Raw genomic sequence first — 8,103 nt, 5'->3', positions numbered from 1 at the left:
AGGGATGCAGTTGGAGGGGTAAATTGGTGCTGGATTTTGGTTGGCGGTGAAATGGCATGCAAAGGAGGTGGATGATATTCAGGATTTAGTAGGACAGCGGGAGCAGCTACGCCCCAACCATCGCACGGTCCCCAGCATTTGTGGGAAAAAGCCCCCAGGGCTTTGGGTAGCCGAGGGGTGGGCCTCGCAGGCCTGCACCGCCGCCAGGACGCAGTGCACCTGAGGGCGGAGCGCCCACGCCCCGGGCCACCTGACTCACTGTTTGTCAACTCTGCTCTCTGCAGCCACGCCCTTTCCTCCTTCCCTACCTCCCCTTTTGGCTCAGGGGCGGCATAACCCCGCCTCTCTCCTGCTTTGACTGGCTGTCGTTGCCGTCACTCCGCTGTGTGGGCGGGGCTCTGAGGGGGCACAGGTAGAGGCCCCTTGGCGAAGGGATTAGCATAGTCCCGCCCCCCACGCGAGCCTCGGGCCGGGTGCTGATTGGGCAGGCAGCGGCCGACGCGGCGGCGCCGGGCGCAGCGAGTGGCGGGCGCGGGCTGTCAGTCGGCGAGGCGGCGGGCCGCACTTCCGCCTCGGTGTCAGTGGGTCGCGGGCCTACGGGGCGGGGGCGGGGCGGCAGCGAGCTCGGCTGGCAACCCAGGGACCCGCGTCCAGGTGAGTGGCCTCCGCCGCCGCCACGCGAAGGCTCGGGACCACGGCGAGCTGCGGGGCCTGGGCCGCGAGCTGGGGCTGGGGCTGGGGCTGGGGCTGGGGCTGGGGCCGGGGCGGGGAGGGGAGGGCGGGCCGGGAAGGACGCGGGTCCGCAGGCCGCCTCCAGCCCCGGCCCCGGCCCCGGCCTCGACCCCCACTGGGAGGCGCGCCCGGCCTAGGCCGCAGTCTGGCGCCCCGGGGAAACTTTGGGAGGAAAGTTCCGGCCGGGCCTGGGGCCTGGGCCTGGGTCCCGCGGCCCCCGCACCCCTCCCCCTGCGGTCGCCCGGCAACGGCGGTCCCGGGATCCCCGGCCCGGCCCCCCCGAGACCCCCAGCCCCGCTGCTGCCCCGCTGAGCAGGAAGTGGGGACGGGCGCACCTGCTCGCGGCCTCGCCCTCTCTCACCAGCTCACCGGGAACAGGGAAGGATTTCGTGCGCATTTAGGGCGATCCTGTAGGTGAGGAGGGCGAGTTCCGCCGGGAGGAAGGGCAGGGAGACCAGCCCCACTCCGACCCTGGCCTTCTTGTCCTGCAGGCCTGTGTGCACGTCCTCCCGGGGAGGGTGCCCGCGAGCCCTTGTCCGTTCCCCTGGGCTCTGTTTTTGTTTCTAATTTATAAATCTTAACAGACACACGGTTGAGAACTTGCTACCTAACACCTGTCTTTGGTAATGTAATTTTAAGAGGTTCCTTCTTTCGCCAGTTATATTTTGGTACTCAGAAGAATATGTCTTTAGACTTTCCAAGTTTATAAGCCCAGAACAAGACTGTTAGGTCGTCACAGCACCTCAGCCTCCCCGCTTCATGGGAGGACCTGCGGCGAGGAGGTGGGTGTCGGGGTGTTGCAGGCTCTCCTGGGGTGAGGGTCACCTCCCAGGGGCATTTCTATCTGAATCGTCCTCTAGGACAGGCCCTGGCCTGGCCTAGCTCCGGCAGCTTTGGGTTGACTGCCCGGGACACCTGGAGAAGGGGTCCCATTCGGTTTGGTTGGACAGACGTTTCTCGAATGCCTGCTGTGGGCCTGGCTGGGTGCTGTGCGGCCTTCCCACCCGCTGGATGTGTGGCGAGGACAGCGGAGAGTTGAGGAGCCCGGAACTGGTGCAGGGGCCACATGCTGGGGAGCCACGGCCGTCCCTGCTGCCCTTCCTAACTGGTGCCCGCGGCCTCCTTTCTGGCTGTCAGCCTCAGCTCCTTCATCCGGACATGTAGCACTTTGCTGATAAGAGGAGCAAACGAGATCATTTTCTTGTTTTATGTTTTGAGATGGAGTCCGAATTTGTTGCCCAGGCTGGAGTGCAGTGGTGCGATCTTGACTCACTGCAACCTCCGTCTTCCGGCTTCAAGTCATTCTCCTGCCTTAGCCTCCCATGTAGTTGGGACCACAGGCGCCGGCCACCGTGCTCACCTAATTTTTTTATTTTTAGTAGAGATGGGGTTTCACCATGTTGGCCAGGCTGGTCTCGAACTCCTGATCTCAAGGGATCCGCCTGCCTCAGCCTCCCAAAGTGCTAGGATTCCAGGTGTGAGCCACTGCGCCCTGCCATGAAATCATTTTCTACCAGTCTCTGACACCTAGTGCGCGCCCCGGAATGCCAGTTCCCTTCCCCTTGTTGAGGACAGGAACTTTGTCGGTGGCACTTCCTCCCTGCCCAGCCCAGTGCCTGCCACAGTGTCGTCTTTTAGAATGTGGCGATGAGTGAGTGGGTGACTGAGTCTCCTTCATAAAATTTACCGTTTTCTTCATGTGTCCATCTATTAATGACAGCTCGTACCCGAGCAGATGATAATATTTAATAATGATTGTTCCAGGACTGTTACGAGCGTGTCGTATTCACTTTCTTTGTGTGATCTTCACAACAGTCCACTGGCCAGGTACTGACATTATCCTTAGTTCATTCATGAGGAAGCTAAGGAACAGAGAGGTTAAGTAACTTACCTAAACCACACAGCAGTAAATTATGAAATATGGATTTGAACCCAGGCTCTAGGGTTCACACTCTTAAAAACTACCCTGTACTGCCTTTTAATATCAAGATTTTCATTTAACATTTTTGTTTAGAATATTCTAATCATGCTGCATTACTGTGTGTCAGAATTTCAGGATTTTGCTACATATAGAACTAATAGACTTTCTTTTTTTGTGAGCCTGAGTGTTTACAAAGCCATTTCATTTTTTCTAAAATAATTTACCGTTTGGCTATTCAGGATTTTGCCAGAATACCTTCCTGCCACCCAGCTTCTTTGTTACTGGCAGATTCAGTGGTGGTCTCTGTGTAAAGAGGGAGGACTGAGAGGCATGGGTGCTGACAGGTGTGCAGTCCCGCATCTGAGGTCTCCGTTCTGAGTTCAGTTCCAGTGGACTTCACACACTGCCTTAGAGTACACACGTAGGACATTTTTCTTCCGTGCCTTGGGTGGGTCAGACTCTGCTGTGTTCCACATGTTAATGAGGGGTGCTGTTTGAATGTGAAAAAATGCCACTTGACTTTCATCCCAGTGTCTCTCCTCCGTGCCCTCCAGGAGATGCCAGCAGATGGGTCTTGGATTTTTTTTTTTTTTTTTTTGAGATGGAGTCTCGCTCTGTTGCCCAGGCTGGAGTGCAGTGGCGCGAACTCAGCTCACTGCAAACGCGAACTCGGCTCACTGCAAGCTCCGCCTCCCGGGTTCACACCATTCTCCTGCCTCAGCCTCTCAAGTAGCTGGGACTACAGGCGCCCGCCATCACGCCCGGCTAATTTTGGGTCTTGGATTTGTCCTTAAAGGTCGCTCGACTTTTAAAGTTTTAGTACATTCAGCCAATTACAAAAGTGACATTTTGTATAAGGGAATTGTTGACACATTTTAGGTTCTTATGCTGTCTTCAAACAGGGAACCTGCTGTCTCCTCAAGGTGATTTCTTTAGTGTCCCCGTGCAAGCCATGTCTTGTCTGGCCGTGCAGGCGCAGCTGGCGCTGTGCCTTCCTGAGTCACAGCATCTTTGTGAAGGTAGCGTGCCGGACCAGGGCTCTTGGGTCCTGGGTGGGTTCCCACTGGCTCCTGCCTTCAGTGTCTTTGCCTGTAAGACGGATTATGTGTGGAATCTGTGTGAAAATACAACATCAAGTGTCTGATATGCTGTGGGTGCTCGGGACACCCTTGGTTCCACCCTCTGCGGAAGCTGGAGCCACTCAGCAGTGCAGCAGCCACACCCTCGGGTGTCCCAGGATGTCTTTATAAGTCTGCCCCCAACTTGAATGGTCACTTATTCAAGAGTGACTTGTTTCAAACAGAGCACAGCTCTGCCACGCAAGGGTTTTCTCAGCTTCCGTGATGAGGGGCACCTGTGTGTGTGGTGTCACTGATGGTGTCGGGCCTCTGTGGGCAGTGCGGTTGGGTGTGGGCTGATTTTCTCCTAATCATTGTCATACTTCCTGTTTGGGTGTTGACATGTCGTTTAGTGTTTAGCACAGATTGTCAAGTACGAGGTTTAATTCCAAAATGTAGTACATTTTCAAGTTGATTTATAACCTTATCTACACTGAAAGGAAGTCAGTATTTGAACACGACTGATTATTAAAAAGGACCGAAGTCCTGAGTTAATATGGTGGGTTCTGGTTTGGTAGTTTAAATGCACTTTCCACATATGCTAGTTGATTTGTAAATCTGCTGTCATTTTTGCTTTTTCGGAGTGTTCTTGCTAGTGAGTTTCAGGCATGGTGTCACGGCCTCTCAGGCTGCTGGTTTGGGCTAGGGTCCCACTGTGGAAGCGTGGCGGTGTCCCGGCCCAGCCCTGCAGCTCTTGATAATAAACATCTGTTAAATGGTTCACAGCACTGTTTCCGTGAACTTTTTGGCACTTCTTTCCTTTTCCTTCCAGATTCAGAAAAGAACTTGGGATCATTTAGCAGAATGTCACAGCATCCACGTTCTTTCAGCTGGAGCTTCTGCTGATGCAAATCCTGTGACCTCTGAGTTGAGCTGAGTGGTGGAAGTGAGCTTTTATAAGGGACTGGATCTGAGACTCGTGCCTGATGTGTGTGGCTGTTTCTCTTTGCTTGCCTTCTTTTTTCAGTGAAACACTTTGCTTGATTTATTTTGAGAAACAAACTCTGGGATCAGTCCTGTTGAACTAGTGGCTGGCTCCATAGTTTGGGGCCTGAAGAGGTTCCCGCACCCTCAGGGCTTGTGGTGGTCATCGGGCCTGTCTCCTGGGTGTAAGGTGTGTGCTTCTCACCTGCGCAATGAGGGCCTGGGGGCTGTGGCCCTGACGCTGAAGCAAGTCAGGGGTGGGAAGGGTCTGAGGGTCTCTTGGCTGAGCAGACACTGAGCACATTTCTTTATCAAAGGGGCTGGGACCACAGCCTTCAGGGGTGCCCAGAGAGCGCCTGTTGTGGGCTGATACGGGGAGTTCTTGGAGGAGCACCAGGCAGGGAGGACTGCAGCGTTAGGGAGTTGTGTGGAGTTTTGGTTCCAGAAAAGACGGAGGCAGCTGTAGAGGAAGGAGGACTATGGTGTGGAAGTGAGTGCCTGTGCCTTGTACTGAATAAATCTAAGGCTCATCCAAGGCTGATCATGAGAAAGACCCCCCTGTAACCTGGGACCTCGTGCCACTGTGCTCGGCCAGAGAGCGACTTCTATTGCCTTAAAACTAGGGTGACTGTGATTCAGTGACATTTCGGTGACTCCGATAATGACGGCAGGTGTCAGGTGCGCACAGGGTGTGGGGCTACCCTCTTACTGTGAAAGAGGACACGGGCTGGATCTGTGGTGGTGAGCTCCTGCGAGTTCCCTGGCTCTGGCTTGGCCTCTCTTGATGATGTAGCAGAGCTGGCAGTCTCGCTGTAATCATCACCTGTCTTCCAAGTCAGTCTCACCTGTGGGAAATGCTGGAACGAACACCTGAGTGGAAGCAGAGCCAGGGCAGTGCCTGAGCTGGGGCCAGGGGAGAGGTCCCAGTGCAGAGGCGCCAGAGGAGCCCTAGCGCCTGCCCCACAGCTCCTGCCCGGCAGCTCCGCTTCTGCAGTGGCTCGGCTGTCAGGGGAGAAGGCTCCTGGGTTAACGTCATGGAGTTTTCACCCCTGCTTCTCATCAGAAAAGCCAGGGGAACTTTTTAAAAGTGTAGATTCAAGGCCCAGCCCCAGCTTCACTGAGTCTGGGTTTCCCGGGAGGGGCCCAGGAAGACAGGTGTTTAACAAGCTCGGGAGGGTCTGGGGTGGGTCCTCAGCAGGGAGTCCAAGTGCTGGAGGCCCACGGCGGGGTCAGGACCCTATTTTAGATCAAGGACCCCTTTGAGAACTTCATGAATATGAACAATCTGGGTCATTGTTCTGGGGAAAAAAATGAACACAAATTTTTTTTCCTGTTTTTTTTATTTTTAAATTAAAATTTTTTTTTTTTTTTTTTTTTTTTTTTTTTGCAGAGGGTAGGGGGGTTAGAGATTCGTGGTTTTCCCTGACCTTGATTTGAAGCCCTGCCTGTAGGTGCTCAGGAAGCACAGTTGGCAGCCACGTGGGCAGGTCTGATGTTAGGGTGACAGGTTTCTCAGCACAGTGGACCCTGTTAGGGCTGCGCAGGATGAAGATGGGCACGATGGTGAGGAGGGCCTGGAGCCGAGGCCACAGAGAAGGAGGCGGCCAGAGGGCAAGGAGGCCCTCCAGCGAGCCAGCCACTCCTTGGCTGGGCGGGTGCCCTGGGGAAGGCCAGGAGCCCTGCAGGACAGCAGCCTCTCACCCGGCTCACTCCCTTCCCTCTGCTGTCTTAATTTTCCTCCCACTCCCTCACCGCATCCTCCGCCTGCTGTGGCCCCTGCTGGGTTGTGAGATGTGGGTACAAGGTGTCTCCTTCTCTTCTAGCTGTAGCTGCAGGCTGTGCTCCTCTCGGGGCCGTTGGTTTTGATCATCGGAGATACACAGCGGCGGCGGGTGGGGGGCTGACCGGTGCTGCTGCTGCCCTTGGAGTGCTCTCCCTGCCCTCCGGCTTGGCTTTCTTTTTTTTTTTTTTTTTTTTGAGACAGAGTCTCGCTCTGTCGCCCAGGCTGGAGTGCAGTGGCGCGATCTCGGCTCACTGCAAGCTCCGCCTCCCGGGTTCATGCCATTCTCCTGCCTCAGCCTCTCCGAGTAGCTGGGACTACAGGCGCCCGCCACCACGCCCGGCTAATTTTTTTGTATTTTTAGTAGACGGGGTTTCACCGTGGTCTCGATCTCCTGACCTCGTGATCTGCCCACCTCGGCCTCCCAAAGTGCTGGGATTGATTACAAGCGTGAGCCACCGCGCCCGGCCTTGGCTTGGCTTTCTGAGAGCAGGGTGCCCGTGAGCTGTGGGGCATGCGCCCTGTCCATTGCCTTCTCACCCAGTCTCGTGGGCCGCGTTGGAACAGCTTTTTATTGTGTTGCATAAGGAGAAGGTTGATTAAAACAAATGTTTTTATACGGAAGAGCTTGCATTCATCTTGTGTGTTTGGAAATACATTGTACTGCATTACAAGGTAATGTTCCTCGAGGTGCGTGATGTATTTTTGGCAATTAATATTCCACAGGAAGCAGTTAAGTCAGCGACAACACTTGAGGGAGTTGACTGTGGTGAGTGGGGCGCCAGGCTCCACTTCCGGGACGGCGGGCCACGTTGGCCACAAGGCCCAGCGGGAAGAATTGCCGCTCCCCACAGCTGCCTCTTGGGACCAAGCCGGGCTCACCTTTGCCTGCTTCTCAAGGTCACCCTCTTGGCATGGAGAATGGTAAACAGTGGGGGTGCTGCTGTCTGCACAGTGGGAGAGGTTTACCTGCCTTTCTCATTGTAGAAACTGTTCTGCGTGAATTCCGGACCGATCCAGAGCCCTCGTGCTCCTAGCAAGTTTGCCTGGCTGGCACGCTTAGCACAGGGCCTTCCCGAGTCAGGGTTGGGCCATTTGTATGTCCATGCTGGTGTCTTAGGATAAATGACTGAAATCTGTTCTTTTTTTTTTTTTTTTTTTTGGAGACAGTGTCTTGCTCTGTCGCCCAGGCTGAAGTGCAGTGGCGCAGTCTCGGCTCACTGCAACCTCCGCCTCCTGGGTTCAAGTGATTCTTGTGCCTCAGCTTCCTGAGTAGCTGGGACTACAGGCATGTGCCACCTGTAATTTTTTTGTATTTTTAGTAGAGATGGGGTTTTGCCGTGTTGCCCAGCTGGTCTTGAACTCCTGACCTCAAGTGATCCGCCTGCCACGGCCTCCCAAAGTGCTGGGATTACAGGCGTGAGCCACCGTGCCTGGCCTGAAACCTGTTCTTCAGCTAAGACGTGTTAAATTCTGTGTGGTGTTAGGTAGCTGATTTTGTGATGAGCCACATAGAGCCCCACACTAAGAAGAACCATACAGGCCTGAAGAAGGCGGAGAGGTTGTTCAGGTTAAAAAGCGCAGACCTAGAGCCAGCTGGTTCTGTGCTCAGAACGGCTGTCTCCTGG

General features: G+C 55.0%; 1 protein-coding gene across 5 annotated transcripts in view; it reads left to right on the top strand.

Annotated features, from left to right (window-relative positions):
• The first annotated feature begins 532 nt into the window (after positions 1-532).
• Positions 533-8,103, top strand: part of OSBPL2 (oxysterol binding protein like 2) — a 52,129-nt gene continuing 44,558 nt past the window's right edge. For 3 of the 5 annotated variants that reach the window (XM_055265468.2, XM_055265465.2, XM_063634035.1), the window contains exon 1: positions 533-654. The gene's annotated coding sequence lies outside the window, so the exon portion shown is untranslated. The remainder of the gene's footprint in view (positions 655-8,103) is intronic. The other 2 variants (XM_055265467.2, XM_063634036.1) reach the window with 2 other exon arrangements.

This window comes from Symphalangus syndactylus, chromosome 24 (genome assembly GCF_028878055.3).
Source record: "Symphalangus syndactylus isolate Jambi chromosome 24, NHGRI_mSymSyn1-v2.1_pri, whole genome shotgun sequence".
In the NCBI taxonomy this organism is placed as follows: domain Eukaryota; kingdom Metazoa; phylum Chordata; class Mammalia; order Primates; family Hylobatidae; genus Symphalangus; species Symphalangus syndactylus.
Note: the sequence above shows the minus strand (reverse complement) of the source record. Positions and strands in the feature narration are given on the sequence as shown.